General features: G+C 34.9%; 1 long non-coding RNA gene across 1 annotated transcript in view; it reads right to left on the bottom strand.

Annotated features, from left to right (window-relative positions):
- The window catches only part of LOC148125123 (uncharacterized), a 34,483-nt gene that overhangs the window by 17,646 nt on the left and 200 nt on the right, over positions 1–16,637 (bottom strand). The gene's annotated exons all lie outside the window — the stretch shown is intronic.

Raw genomic sequence — 16,637 nt, 5'->3', positions numbered from 1 at the left:
ACCCTCCAAGCACCCAAGCTTTCTGGCTGTGCTAGAGGAAGTACCTTAAGACCCAACTTTCCATACTAAATCTTCTCACAAAACAAAATACAAGAAGGTGAAAAAGGATGGAATTTTTGAACAGCTGTTCATTGCTATGATAAGAGGATTTGCAGAGATCAACTATCTCTCATGCTGAGAGAAATCTTAGCCTATGAAGCAGTGGATTTTCAGATGCTTTCTTAAGCAATACGATTCCACAGTGGAATTGTTCTGGAGGAAGCAGAAATGTTCCCAGATTTGTTTTAATGCCATATTGTTTTAGCAGGTATTTTAGAAAAGTAGATTTCCATACAATCTAGGCAACAATGTCTCTACCTGACCCTGTCAATCTCTACTCAGTTTTTTATTGGGGAGTAGGAAAATATCATCAGAAAAAAACAACAACATTGATATCTATGTCATTGTATTTCATTCCCACCCATTACTTTTAAGAAATGTACCTCCTAGTTGAATTCTCTTTGGAAAATAAGGTACTTAACAACAAAACAAGAGAACAAAATAATGGGTTATCCTTGCTCTACCAGTGGCAGGCTTATACACACTGCTCATATTCAAGATGCACTAAAAGCTGTATAAGTCTTTTAGAGTTATTGCTCTCTTCCAAATTTTATTCCTTGTTACAGTATTTTTCTTTCTTTCTTTTTAGAGAAGAACAAGATTCCCAAATATTCCTTTACTCCTTAACCGGCTTACTTGATGATTGTTATGTTACATGTGCCACACCATTTCTTGTTGGCTATTTTTGCTTTTAACTGCTCTCTAATTTCATGCCTTTCTCTAGCATCCCTTAAAAGTCATTTGAATTATCTTTTCCTTTTACATCCTTTGGTAATGAATTCTTTTGCTATTCTATCATGAATTCATAAAGACTTCTGTGGTAAGGCTTTCATATAACTGTCTTAATACTGGTACTCCTGGAAACCCTCAAGAACAATGTTATGCTCATGGATGTCTGAGATATATAGAACTTTGTAAGTTTCTGCTATGGGTAGAATAGAGATATTACAAAAAACAATAGAACTTCAGGGTCAATACTAGGCTTATACCAGCACAATGTCATGCCATCAACCTTATCTATAGGAGCTAGGTCAACTATAGATAACAAAACTGCCCCAGCACAATAATCAATGATTTAAATTGATATTTGTAATCTGCATATAGACATCTCATCAATATTTTCATAGATATAAGGTAACTATAATGTAACATGTTAATCTCAATGATTACATAATGAAATGTATGTACCGGTATTTAAACTGTTCAGATAGAAAATGAAGTTATTGTTTAAGTAGGCAAAAATGACTCTCAAGTCAAACATTTTTGAGCATAGTATACATATATTTTCCAAACTTCTTTTTAACTGTAGCAAAAATACTTAATTTGCATTTTGTTGTGCATCTAAAGTAAGTGTTGGTCTTAAAAAAACTAGAAAGAGCCATGCTTTATTACAGTATGTGGGATCAATTATTATTACTGCAAAAAGCCTCCATTATTGATTGGTGTTTGCTTTTTTTGATTAATATAATAAATCTAGCCAATGATGCACTATCTAAATGTTAAGCTCAGCAAGCATGAAAAGTAAAAAGGCATTTTAAAACTGACCAAAAACACTTTCAGAAATACTGTTGACTATATGTACTACATCTGAGGTATACACAGTTTTTCCTTCAATTAGTGTTGGATATACATATGAAATCTGTATATAAGATAACTAGATTTCTTGATGTAGAATTCTCTTTCAATGTATATTCTCAGGAATAACATATTCTCAGGAGTCTTATTTGAAGGCTACTTCTAGCTTAAATTAAAATTATTTTCTAACCATTTCAAAAAAGAATATTAGTAAAGAAAAACAAACTGAAGATATTGAGGCCTTCATTGATGAGATGTCAAGAATGCTGTTTTTGTTTGAAGTTCATTTTTTGATTATCTTTTTCTTCTGTTAATCAACAGGAAATAATCAGTAATATTAAATCAAAGGATATAATACAGTGGCAGAAGGAAGCACTAGAAAGAAGAGCAGGTAGACAATTGGCAATAAGGAACATTGACTGGAGAAGGAAAGATATGATTTTCAAATATAGTTTGCAAAACGTACTATCGCTATACCTTGTTATTTCTGAAAATTAAAGTATGACTAAGGGAAAAAATATCCTGAAATGATATGAGAAAATAATGTAACACTGTGATTTTTCTGCAGATGCTTTCCACAAGTAAAGCACATTCACCCATACAGCTAAGCCTTCCATACACAGATACATACACAAGTAGATGAGACATCTCCAACTTTTTCCAGCGGAAATACCTAACATGCAGACAAGAAAGAAAAACAAGAGCTGAATGCATTGAGAAAGAGGAAAATAACGTGAAAGGGAAAAAATGTCAATGGAACCAAGAAGAGGCTTCAATAATATAAGTCAATTGCAGTTAAAGATCAGAAGGGAAGACCTAACCTGATGTGATAGTGACATAGAAAGAAAAAGAGAGAAGCTCCCTTGGGACATTACAAAAAATGGTTAGTGAAGCATCATTTCACAAGCAGTTGTTAATCTGGTGCTTATTTTCCACTATAAATGCATCTCTGCATTTCAGCAGCCATAACTTCATTCATTTCCAGATTCTTTTCCATGCCTTTCTTATCAACAGCTCTTTCCATTCCCCTGCCAGATCCCCAAATTAATATTTTACAGAATATCTTGTGATCCTCAATATCTCCTATTTTCAAGGGCATAAAAGTGTATGTTATTATTAAAGTTTAATAGATATTTGGTTTCTTTTTTTTAGGTTGAATAACACTATCACTTTACAAAACATCTGATAGAAAAGAAGAAAAAAGATGATTATCCAATATTGAACATATTACCCACAGATCATGCCATTGCCTAACATACAACAGAATAAGTTCAGAAGTAGTCTTTGAGAAATGTAGTTTTTCAGGGCTACTAAGAAAAAAAATCACTTCCTCTTCTTTCATTGCTTATCCCTGAAATTTATTTTGCCCTAGTCGAGCCACTGCCAACCTGATAAATGGAATAAGCAGGAATTGGGCCAGGAAACATTTCTCCATGTTTTGGCTTAGCTTAGTATTTAAGGCAGAAAGGTACTGCAGATAAGATTCTTATATGAACATTATGAGTGTCTAATATTTGTATTTCATATCTTGACTACATCACACCCAAATTTCATAGGTAATGAATCTTAAAGAATCAATTGAATATAAGTATTGTGTAAATAATTTTACTGAATTAACCATTTAATTTTGTCCTTTGAAAGCAAATTGTTCATCTGAAAATATGCAGAATGTCATTCTTCTTATATGAACATCCTGCAATGTTTATGTAAAATTATACTGATATTATGGTCCTTTGCTGCATTGGAATGATGTTGCTCAATGAATATTTAAAGCTGAGATGAAAAGTCCAACTCTAAGCAAAGAAATTCTGTAAAAGAAAACTGCTTTTAGATGATTGAATTATGCAAATATGACTCATACTAACCACAGCTGATTTTCACATTTATCACGAGAATAGCATTAAAATTTCAAATGACACAAAAAAATGACACTATCCTATCTATAACTCAGCACTAATACCATATAAAGTAGCTTCCTTTTTTGCACAGAAATGGTGCAAAATGACCCATTCATTTAAAGCAGAGGCCACTTCTAATATAAGTAGTGATGATCACACATAGCAGAGTGCTATTATCTTCTCTAAATCTGAAAAATTCAAGACAAGGTGTGAAGTTTGAATTATTCATATATTTCATGGGTGCGGCAAATGCAAGCGTTGATTATTCAAATTATTTTGAGTTGTTTTGCACTTCACTAATTAAGATTATTCTAATCATTTTCTGTGTACAAAAAATGAAATTCATATGCAGTCAAGGACTATGAAAAGGTTATAAATCATATTCAAGTTATATTTCTATGAAGAACAAAAGAGACATTAACTTTCTCTCCGCTTTTTTCCTCAGCAACCTTTTGAAGATAAATTGTTTTTAGTCCAACATTTTCCCAAGTCCATGGCAAAAGGTGGAGTTAACCTGGGTCTTCTTGGTCCTAACCCAACACTTAAAGGCACGGGTATCAAACTTGATCATGTCGTGTGATGTATTGTGATGTTTTTTGCCTTTGTGTAGCTGGGCATGGCCTGCATGTAATGCATCCGGCCCAAACTGGGCCACAAGTTTGACACCCTTGCTTTAATAACTAGACCACCTTTGTTCTTATTACAAACTGAAAAAAAATGTGCCTTAAAAAAATTAAGTCGAGTTTGCCTGGGAATTTCAGCCTAGTTTTCCCATTCTAAGCTTTTTAGCCTAATACTATGTATCTGCAATTAGGAAACTTCATGGTTTGGATAAAATTATCTAAGTGATTTACATATCACCTTTCCTTTGCATCTTTGTCTTTTCTTCCCCAACTCTCGGCTAGTTGTGAAAGGAATTGCTCCTCTTTTCCCCCCACCTACCACAGAAACAAGGTGTTAAAGGTGAAAGCAAAGAAGCCTTCATCCAGCTCTCGATTGGTCTGTCATGATGCCCGGTGCTCTGAATTTGCATTAAAGTTATATAACAACAACAATAGTAATAATAATCGCACTAACCACGGCTTTAAACTCAATGTAAACCATTCTATACTTGACTGTAAAGAATATGATTTCTGTAATACAGTTGTCAAAGTCTGGAAAACTCTACTTGATTCAGTTGTTTCAGTTTCACAGCTTCAGTCACAAATTGACTTCCGTGAACCTTATATCATACTTAAGTGGTTGATAAAGGGGACATGCATAAGTGCACTAACATGCCTATCATCCCTGTCATTGTATTTTTATTATTTTATTCTTGTTCTTATTTTTGTTTGACAAATTCTAATAAATACATAAAAAATAAAATAAAAGTTAGAAACCCTAAGTTTCTTTGCAATGTAAATGGAAGGCATAGCTATCCTTATCCATATAGGAACTGCAGGGAAACAAATGGAAAGCAAAAAGTGTGTAAGTATGTGTAGGACCGAGAGGAAAGAGAGAGGCAAAAAGAGAGAAAATGGATAACTAATGTATATAACACATAATTCTGTCTATGATATTTATAGATATGTAAGTAAATATGTGAGGTGACCATGTCCATTTTTGTCTCTGTCTCTGTTCACCACTGGTATACTGTATGAACACAATATGGATGATTTTGTATTTGTTGTTTATTTAGGCAAAGCACCAGAAATCATAATTAGACACTATGTGATTTGGGTGATAAATGAATGGGAACAAAACCAACCCAATAAACTTTCCCTATTATAGTTTGCAGTTTTCTTTTCTACCTTATAGGAGAATCAAACTCTAATTTTCTACTGCCATTCAGTGGCCATCAGGATTTTTGCAGCCTAGATATAATATGTTTGGTAAATCGTGATCTACTAGTAAAATATACAATACACTTCTCTATCAGGAGACATAAAAATACCAGCACAAAACTAACTTTAAAAGACATTAAGAAGACATTTAGTAAGTGGAGTGCAGCTCCCTCTATTCCAGTAATTACATTTTTAAATAAGATTTGTTATGTCTAAATTTCTAGCCCATGGAACATCAAATTCTGATATAGCATAAAATTAAGAGATATGCTTAAGATGTATATATTGAAAACATGTTAAATTTGAATTTGGAATTTTCCTTTGAGGATATCAACAGCAAAAAATGGAAAGAATAGCTCTTGTTACTTTGCTTGTTTACATAACCGGAAATGCAAAGCTATGAACTCAGTTTGAAAGCATGGATGAATGGCTATTAAATAGAGTAAACCAGAAATCATCATAACCAATATTGAGAGATGTCAGATATGCTTGACTTGTTCAATTTAATTCAGAGAATGTGATCTATTCTCTCTCTCTCTCTCTCCTCATCTACCTATTCCATTCCCCCCCAAGATAAGGTGGATTTGTTTTGATCATTTTACAGACTCCATAACAAACCAGACAGAAGGTAACAGAGTGAATCAACATTCTTACTATGTAACCATCATTTATTATGGTTGGTTGCACAGTCGATCAAATGTTTATACTGGATTTGGGGGTTTTGCCCTCCTATTTAGTCCTTCCCAGAGTCCTAAGGTAGGCAGATCCTGATTTAATAATATTAAAGGATGTAAGCTTTTCTAGTAAAGCTGCCTTTTGCAACTGACTGATGGTAATTTTGTCATTTTCAGTGATGTTCAAGTAGTGTTCCAAATGTTATAGAATTGCACCCAAAACACCATTACTATTGGTACTACTTTTGCTTTCTTTTGCCACAGTCATTCTACTTGCATTTGTAGGTTTTATATTTTTGATTTTCTCTTTCTCTTCTATTCTGATGTTTCCAGGTATTCTAATGTTCACTACAGACTCTCTTTTTTTGGTTTTTCTTAGTAGGAATTACTAAGTCTGGAATGTTGTGTAGCAAATGCTTTGTCTGTTTGAATTCTAAACTCCCAGAGGACTTTAGTTTCAACATTTTCTATTATTGTATCTCTTTTTTGGGCCCAGGATGATGGTAATGTACTAGAATGCTCTGTATTAGCCAGATATAGCAAACAGTACATATAGAAGGGGCATTTGCAGTTTTTTTCCCCAATACCTTATTTTCAAAATCTGTGTGGAACATAAATAGCTAGGAGATTTACGCAGAATTCTAGAAATTCAGCCGGCCAAACAAATTAGTTTTGGGAAGTAGAACCAGGAGGTGGCACCAGTGTCCCTTCTATATGTAAAGCATTCTTTCCATTTGGACTCTAGCAGGGACTATTTCTGTCATGGAATATGTGCTGCAATCTTTAAAGTTGAGTCTTTTGAATTTCTTCCAGTCCCAACATCCATGCAATGAAATCTCTTTGGATATTTAGGGTCATATAATAGGGGAAGTTCTTGATAGCAAAGAATATAGTTTTCTGTCCAGCCAGTGACCAAATGTCCATCAATAGTAGAGGAAATATGTCTAATGGACCCAATGCTGTTTAGCTAGGACTATTTGTTGTCTATTACTGTTAATTAATGATATCTGAATGAAGATACTAAAGGCATCATTTTTTTTGAAAAAAAAAATCAAAAATCAAGAGAGTCTCGTAGGTCCTTTTTCAGCTAGCATATTTTGTTAAAAGTTATAATATAGCCCACTTCATTAAATGCATAGAATAGCTATAAGAGTCCTGTTTTTTGCTACCATAGGCTACTACGGCTCTCCTCTTACAACATCTACCTTCAGTGTCACTGAGAAATTATGAAATAAATAGCATACCTTCTACATACTTGTCAGTAAATAAAGGCAGATAGAACTGGAAGTATAGCCATGTGCAAAAATCAATGAAATTAATATTGCCAGTAGTAGGAACAATAACTGGTACTAACTTAGTAGCAATTAGTAATAGCAATTAGTAGCAACAAATGAGATGTACCAAAGCTGACAGAAATGGAAAACTTCACTATCTCAGATTAAGAGAGGAGAATACATGATGGATTTTTCCTTTTCTTTTAAAAAAAATCCTATTAGTATTTGCAGGTGCCACAGAATAAACTAACCTATTTCTTTGTATAGCTGACGCCAAAAATGTTATTAGAAAACATAAGTCATGCTAAAATAGGAAGCAGGCCAAGCAATTAATTCATCCACTAAAGGAGAGGGACTGTGAAATTTTTATGACAACATTTTGAAATATGCAATATGGAAGCATAAAGAAGTGGGCCTGGCTTCTCTATATGGAATCTGAAAAGATCATAAAAGTAATTTTGAAAAGGCAACACAAGGAAAAAAATAAGATACATTTACATTGAGCCATATACTGCCCAATTTTCCAGTCTCTCTCTCTCTCTCTGCCTCCCCCCTCCCCCCTCTCTGTCTGTGGGATAACATGCCATAGCCAACTCATTGCAGCCAATTCACCATGGCCAATTTGCTGCTGGATAAGTTACTATGGCCAACTCACCATGGGACAACTTGGTGCAGGACAATTTAACAATTCTATTTAATTATTTAAAATAAATAAAAATTATTTTATTTTTTGTCTTTCACAGTTCATTTAGTCCCTCCTTTTGCATCCTTTCTTTAATGATTCTATTCTACCATTTCTTTGATATTAGTATAACTCTTGTCCCACAGCGAGCTGCTCTGTGGCGAGATGGCTGTGGCAAGTTAGCCACGGTGAATTGGCTGTGATAAGTGGGCCATGGCGAATTAACATAGACCCTCCTTCTCCCTCCCTCCCTCCCTTTCCCCCCTCTCTCCTCCATCCATTAAAGTTGCCACATTTCAAAGTCTAGTCCTTTGGAATAAGCAGGCTAATAGTTTTATTATCTTTTCTGCATAAAGCTCAGTGACTGATCTACTTTGCTTGAAGCATTCTGAGAAGATTTTCTACACTCTGTGACATTTTTAAAATTTCATAAATAAAATTTATTGTTGTTTGGAATGTTTAGAAATTCAACTTTAAAACACTGTGGTCTTTAATAAGCTGGTCAGGTATGGTGGATCACAACTCCGCTGTATGACTTATTCCCATTGAAATTATGTTGTACTTAAAAGAAGAAAAAAGTCAATGCTTCTTAATTGAATGAGAATGGTTAAAAATGTCAGAGTAGGGTTGTTGTATTTTTTGCATAGAACTATAATAAATAAAGGGGAGATTACAAATCAGCAGATAAACTCATAAATATTATTTTTTAAAAATAAACAATTATAACTTTAGCCAATAGATTCTTGTTACAAAAAAAGGTTATACAAAGGGTTATAAACTGTGCCAAATCTGCAATGCATAAATTAAATAATTTTAGATAAATTAGATAGTAAATTTCATTTGCTGCCATTGATTGCAAAAATCAGGGGTTTCCTTAGAATAGGTCCTATATTAATTGATCTGGTAAGTTCCACTGAATTCACTGAAGTTTATTTCTCAAGAAACCTGCCCAGGAATCTATTGTAAGACTAGATAGATAAGTATGTATCTATGATAAAACTAAATTTGCCACTGATCTATTATCCTTCTCAAATGTGACTGAATTAGAAATTCATTTGAAGTGTGAATTGCTCTTTTACAGACCACACAATATATTAAATCTGAAATTCCTTGAGATTATATCTTTTAAGAAGACAGTTCTATATATATTTACACAGAATTCGCTCCTCTGAGTTTAACGTTATGTGAAAGTATGTTATCTTTCAAACACTAATTGGGATAAGTAAAGTTTATTTTTATAATAGAGGACAATGGGACTATTAAACAAACATAGTAAATTATTGTCTCCTGGGAAATTAGCATTTAGAAGCTGTTTAGGAAATCCTGCTGGAACTGATGAACCTAGAACATTAAGCTTCAGTTTTCCAGAGAGCTTCAGTAGTAGACAAGGTTTAATTGTATGCATTTATGGTTCCATAAAGAAACCAACCAGTAAACCAGCAATATTAACTTCCTATAAATATACAGTATATACAGATATATATTCATAAATATATAAACCAAGCATATACAATACAAAAAGAATGTCTCTGTCTCTATCTGCCTATCTCTATTTCTATCACTTTAGAGCCATGTTATTAGATGCACAAAGAAGAATTGTAAGTTCATTTATTATCGTGTATTAGTAGTTCCCACATATTCAGTGCTTACAGTACTGTAGGTCCGTAAAACCAGAGCTCTTAATCAAGATCAGATTAGACCTTGGAAAAATTCTAATTTGTTTTCCCTTATCAACTATTTTTATTTATTTTAGTCATTAAACCAAATGTAGGTTTTTGATGCCTTTAGTCTTAGAGCAAAATAGAGAAAAATAAAAAAAAATCATTTTTCAGGTAATTCTTTCACTAATTTAGAAGACGGGAAAGGAAACGCACTGTAGCAATCCCTCTTTTAATTATTATTTTATGGAGCCCAGGTTAGAGGCAGTCCTGGGACAGAATAGAGCAAGAAATATTTAATTTATCCTTTTATTTATAGAATGGACCCAATCCTATGTCCTATTGTTTCTTTTTTATTTTTCTTATATGTATCCATTTCATGGATCCATAACTATGTTTATACTTATACCTGTTATCTTATAATTGCTTGACAAAATAAATAAATAAGCAAGTAAATAAATAAATAAATAGATAAATAAATAAATAAATAAAATGAGCAGAGTCTTTGTTAATTGCTCAACATGTGTCCCCACCCCAAGAGAGGGTCTTTCTAAAGACAGCATAGAAAGTGATCCCCTGGATCAACCCTTTTCAATAATAAAGGTAATTAACATTAACTGTTAAAACATAATGCCTAGAGTTAGTTTACTATTTTGCATTTTCTCTCACATTCCTGTTTATGAATTCCTGATTCATTCAACCAAAAGAAAATAAAAGAAGTAAAAATTGCACTGTTTAAATGAACTTTCTGACTAAAATATCTAAAGATATAAAAGTAAAATTATTTGATGGACCACATGCCTGTTTGACTGCCCTGTGCATTCCAACAGAGTTGGCTTGCTTTCGTCCATCAATTAGAAGCAATGTTACATAGGACTTAGGAAACAAGTCTTTTCCATTGCTGTGTCTTCCCCTGGAGATCTCTATGGGTTTTCTCTTTCTACCTTCAGGTGATCTTTTCAAATCTGCTTTCCCCACTCTACCCCTTTGTCTTTGGTTGAGATATTTCAGGCAGATCCTTTGTAGTTGGTTGTGTGTGAAAGATTGGTATGTTTTTCTCTCAGGGTTGTTATGTTTTAATTATTTGGATTTTGTGAAGCCGCCTAGATACCTTTTTTAGTTGGATATCCAAGAGAAAAACAGTTAAATGGATAAATAATGAGATGAAGTGACTAAATGGCTGGCTCAAGGTGCTACACTGATGGGGGTTATAGAATTAAGACAAAGCTTCAAAATGCTATAGGGCTGTGATGCAGAGATGTACAGAGAAGGGCCCTGAAGTAGATGTGTACATGTACACATGTATGTATTGGTTAGAATGCAGTATTACAGGACAATTCAGCTAACTGTCAAGTGTTCAAACCATTCAAGTTTGATTCAGCCTTCCATTCTTCCAAGATTGGTAAAATGAGGACTCAGATTGTTGGGAGCAATATGCTGACTCTAAATACCCCCATCTCTGAAATAGAATTTAAATTATCACAGAACAATAAACAAGGCACCATATATGGATTCACTTACATCATGAACCAGTGTTTGGCCATGTCCTCGTAGCTTTCAAGAAGACTAGAAGGTTCAGTACTTTCTGGCTCTTAGGGGGAAAGCTGTTCCATAGAACAGGTGCTGCCACAGAGAAGATTCTCAGGTCCACACAATGATATTATTTAACAGAGGGAACAATGCCCATGATGTTGGATCTGGTGTGCTGTTTTGCTCACTGAGACACACATGTAATGGTGGCTTAATGGGTTTATTTAATATTCCCTAGCAATTCCCTTCACCAAAAACCCAGAACTGTCCCAATTAAGTCCAGCAAAAGGTAGACTGATGTTCATCCACCAGTAAGTCCACAAGGCATTTGAAAGTTTTTCAAACAAGATAAACCCACCAGTCAAAATTAAATCCACAATACAAGAGCATTCATGAGGAAAGAAAAGTCCAGAGTTCACAAGGCACAATTCAAGTCAGGGCATAGTGTCAATCCAAAGCAACACAGGAATCACAATGACCAGGAAACACACATTAGGAGATCAACACGTTGTTCCCAGCATCACCTCCATCTGGCTAAATAGCCAGCTTCTGGTGCAGCCCATCAAGAAGGGCGAGGCTGCCTCCTCATGAGTAATCAGGCTGGCCTTTATTGTTCTTGCCTTTTTTCTGCCTTATGTGTTCTTGGATCAGGTACAGAAGGCAGTTCCACTTCCTCATCATTGACTGGCTACAGCTGCATGCTCTTCCCACTTAAAACCTTTGACTGCTGTGCTTCAGCCAAATCAGCAGATGGCTGCTTGGAGCCATTGACCAACTCCCTTCCTGTCATGCCCAGAATTGGTTCATCCTCCTCTGAGCTGACTTCTGGAGAGGTATCTAGGGAAGTGACTGAGAGTCATTAAATCTGGTGAGCTAAACAGAAACCTCATTACATACAACATTATTCCTGTTAGAATAAATATACTGCATACAAATTTGTTTTAAATCAGCTTGAAGACCTGTATGAGTAAGAACTTCAAAATGATTAATACATAAGAAAAATATCACTTTAAATTAAAATAGTTCATATAAAAACGTGCAGTAATGTGGAACAGAATGGCACATTATATGTACAGGACAACTTATATACAAAGTTAATTATACAGTGGGAGCAAATAATGTAGAATATAGGTACTTTGAATTTTTGTTGAATAGAAAGCAGCAACATTTGGTTCATTCCTGTTAGTCATGTGGCAGTAAGAAAATAATCCCCTTATTTTAAAAGGCCTATATGTAGATTGAAGAAATGCAAAGGAAGTCACAGTTTTTGTGCTTTTATTGGTGAAGTAAAAATGGGTAATTTGGTAGACTTTTATCATGCTGCAGTTGCAAAGTTAAAATCAATCTTTGATGAAGAGAAAAGCTTGAAAAGAAAAGGAAAAAGGAAAAAGCAACTTGTAATTTATTATACAGATTAAACATCTGACAGAGTTCTTCCCAGGAGGTATAAAATGGGTACTGCTGTGCTTATGAATTGCCCATGAATGGCTATGCAGAGTAATTTTTTTTTTTGGTCAAACTAAGGTTTTGATAGATAGCTATGATTTCCAAGTATATTAGATGAAAAAGTGCTGCCTTTAGGGAACTGTTGCATATTAGCAGTACATAAAGCTGAAACTAAAGTATATAAATACACGAGTTACCTCTTTCTTTCATGCATTTCATAGCAAACAATTGGCATTAAAAGACAGCCAATACTTCGGTGGCCTAATCTTCATAAACCTTCTGATGGGTTTTAAAAGGTTAAAGTCTGCTCACTATTATGAGCTTTGCAGTAATAGCAAATTAACTACATATGCAATTAAGCAATCTTTTCAGGGTTTATGCTTTTTCTACTCCTGAAGTGTTACTGGGACTAAATTACTCAAGGAAAGAAATCCAGGAAAGAAATTAAGAGATGTGAAATATTAATTACATACATAAACAGAATGGAAAAAAGAAAGCTACATTTAAAAAATGGGATTAAAACAGTGAAAATAAATATTGCTACTGAGAATATATTTATTTAGGCATACACCATGCATACTAGATACAATGAAGTAAAATTATGATTTTGGAAAGTTGCCTATGAGGATTGTGCCATTTGATACTACAATCTGTGGCTCTGATGAGTGGCATTGTAATTTTGTAATGATATGGGGATGATGGCCTGTTATCTCAACTTTTTGAAATAATTTCCACCTAATGAATGGAAGCAATGATTTGCATGATACTGTGGGTTTTTTTCTGCATGATCTCAACATCCATGCATGGACCCTTTTCATAATGGCTATTTACAAATGCTGTTTGACTTCACAGCTGTCTTAGCTGTTCATACAGGTACACCTATGACCTTGTTTAAAACTCACAAGCCAACCCAGTGCACTAAATTCAGAACAGCTTATTTTCAGGAATGTCAGGAGCCTCAGGGAATTTCAAAGCTTTCCTTGCCTGCATTCTTAAAGAAGAGGCAGAAAGTCAGAGAAGAAAAACAAGGAAATTCCAGCTGAGTCTAATATATTCAGTATATTCAGAAATTGACATTGCATTAATATTACAAATGACTAGAATGGATTGACTTTACAAATTCTGGAATATTATATAGCTTTATCCATTATTCAAAAGCTTTTTTTGTTTAATAAAATAGATGAGCTAGTTATGAGAAACAGAACTGTTTGTTTGTTTAAAAGAAAAAAAATACAATTTCAATTTGACATCCATGGGTGTCTTTGTGTGTGTTTGTCCATTTCCATTCCTTTGTCCCCTAAGATGCCTGTTTAAGAGTTTGCCCAGAAATGATAATACTCAGTCCCAAGTAAAAATCATCTGGTATTTTACATAAACCGGCAATATAGGAAAATGAAATTAGAGCCTACTGCACCTCTCCGATGATCATTAGTTCATATCATTTTCTATCTACTTTAATTCTTATTTTGCCTGGCCAGTTACTGATTGTTATAGAAGGTTGTCTCACTGTATGTCTAGCTGAGAAGGCAAAATATGAGATAAATCTTCTTATAATTCCCTTTTCAAATTGCTGCTTCTTTTTTTGCAGGCTGCCACTGGATCAATCTCCTCTTAGGGCTCAGTTTAAATGAATGGTACTCCTCTGTTGCTCTGTAATATTACATTCTTTCAGTGCATTGTGATTTTTCAAATATAACTTCTTAAAATTCTGCTTTGACCTTTCAGCCAGTCTGAAAGTATAACAGGTTTTCTGTTGCTGTTTTTGTTCTGTTTCCCTACTGCAACAGGCCAACTGTTTATTCTGTTTTTTTCCTGAGAAATGAAATTGCCAAGCTATGGGAGTTCCATATTTAATGACATAAAATAGTTCTTTTTTTAAAAAAGAGTGAGACATACATGTGCTTACAAGTGTGTGTGTGTGTGTGTGTGTGTGTGTGCGCGCGCGCGCATGCACACACACACACACACACACACACAGAGAATTCTGAACTCCCCCTGCTTCATGAGTGAACTTCATGCACTCATTCCTATAGATATCTGTCTCCCAAAATTCATGTTTAATGGTTCCAGATCCACCACATCAAGAGGTTTTGGTTCCTAGGCAACAGCTGAGATATCACATACTGAAGAGCATTTATCCAATATGATGACATAGAAAATCATCAATGCAGAAGTAGAAAATTCTAACAAGGCCTTCTTTCAATTGGTGCCTTATAGGTAGATTGAATCAATTTCCCATTTTGAGGATTCTGGATATTGAAGACCAAATCAAGAAGAAGTATCACTTCTGGAAGAGTATTTCAGGAGGGGCAATACCTCAGAGATATTGGAGATTCATCTCCAGACCACCACAATAAAGTAAATATCACAATAAAGCAAGTCACATTTTTTGTTCTCCCAATGCATATAAAAGTTATAGATACCCTATACTCAGAGGTGGGATCCTACCAGCAGAACAACTGGTTTGGAGAGTGCATGCTACCGGCTCCAGTGAGCATTTAATTTCTTCAGCTGATGAGTAGCACTCAGCTGTGCAACGCAAAGCAGCTGAGGAGGTAAAAGCATAGGATAAAGGACAGCCTAGAGCCCAGGTGGGCGGATGGGCCAAACAGACAACCAGACAGTCATCGCAGTGAACCAGTTCGGTGTCAGCTGCTCTTCAGAGGTACTGGTTCTATAGGCCAAACTGGTAGCATCCTACCCCTGCCTATACTGTTGTCTATTAAGTGTGTAATCGCATTGTGTCTAAAAATATGTACATAGGTTATATATATTCTTCCACTGAAACCATTACAGATACACAACTCTTAAGAGACCCTGCATGACTGTTTTGGCTAAAAAATGATTACTATAAATTTGACAACTTAAAGCATTGATCTGTTATATATGACCTTGGTAATCCCAAAAGGTAAAATCCACAACCTGGCTTTAAGATGGAATTCTATCTCCCAGAAAAGGAAAGTTATAGAAACATTATATACAGTATGTACACACAGAGTCCTGTGCAATGCTCAGCTTCTTCTCTACCCTTAGCAATAAAATTTAGACTTATAAACTGCTTCATAGTGCTTTATAGCCCTCTCTAAGTGGTTTGCAGAGTCGGCATATTGCTCCCGATAATCTGGGTCCTCATTTTACTGATCTCAAAAGGATGGAAGGCTGAGTCAACTTTGAGCCATTCAGAATCAACTCCTGGAGTGAACAGTGAGTTAGCCTGCCGTACTGCATACTAGCCATGATGGCTCACCCTTGTTGAACTCCTCATTACTCCATCTCGGCTTTCTGCCAGTCATAATAAGGCAAAGATGTTTTTTTAAAAAAAAATTTCATTACACTATCTTAAAGCCAGAAAAGACAAGTGACAGCCAAGTTACGATGCAGTTTCAAAGAAACCTACAATGCAATCTAAACTTTTTCTAAAGCATGTTGGATTTCAAGTTAAAATGTGGCCAGTATGTAAAGGAAGTAGTAAGTTATGAAAATCCACAGGTGATGAAGTTTTTTTTAAAAAGGAACTTTTCCTTAGAGTCCTGGACATATAGGTTATGTTGCTTGAAAAAACTGGCATCAGGGGAATGCACACACTCATACACACACACACACACACACACACACACACACGATCCATGAGTCAAGCAAAAATTCTGCACCTTCTCTATCCTAACTCTAACCCTTATTGCTGCAGTTAACTGGTGAATACTGTTGTCCCTTCCTATAGCAGCTGTAGGTCACCACCTTCCTTTGGATAAGCAGTAAGAAACTGGTTCTCATCACCAAAGAAATCAAGGCATGTACTTTGATTTCATACACACACACACACACACACACACACACAAACACAGACAGTACAAAGGCAGCAAACATACCTAATACTCCCTCCTTCTCCTATTTTTCCCACAACAGCCCCATATGGTGAATTGGGATGAAAGAGAATAAAGTCCAATGTCACTTAATTGTTTTTCATTCCTAAAGTGGGAC

Source organism: Pseudonaja textilis, chromosome 8 (genome assembly GCF_049901715.1).
Source record: "Pseudonaja textilis isolate UNSWEBS1 chromosome 8, rPseTex1.2, whole genome shotgun sequence".
In the NCBI taxonomy this organism is placed as follows: Eukaryota; Metazoa; Chordata; class Lepidosauria; order Squamata; family Elapidae; genus Pseudonaja; species Pseudonaja textilis.
The sequence above is the reverse complement of the archived record's forward strand: the minus strand, read 5'-3'. Positions and strand labels throughout refer to the sequence as shown.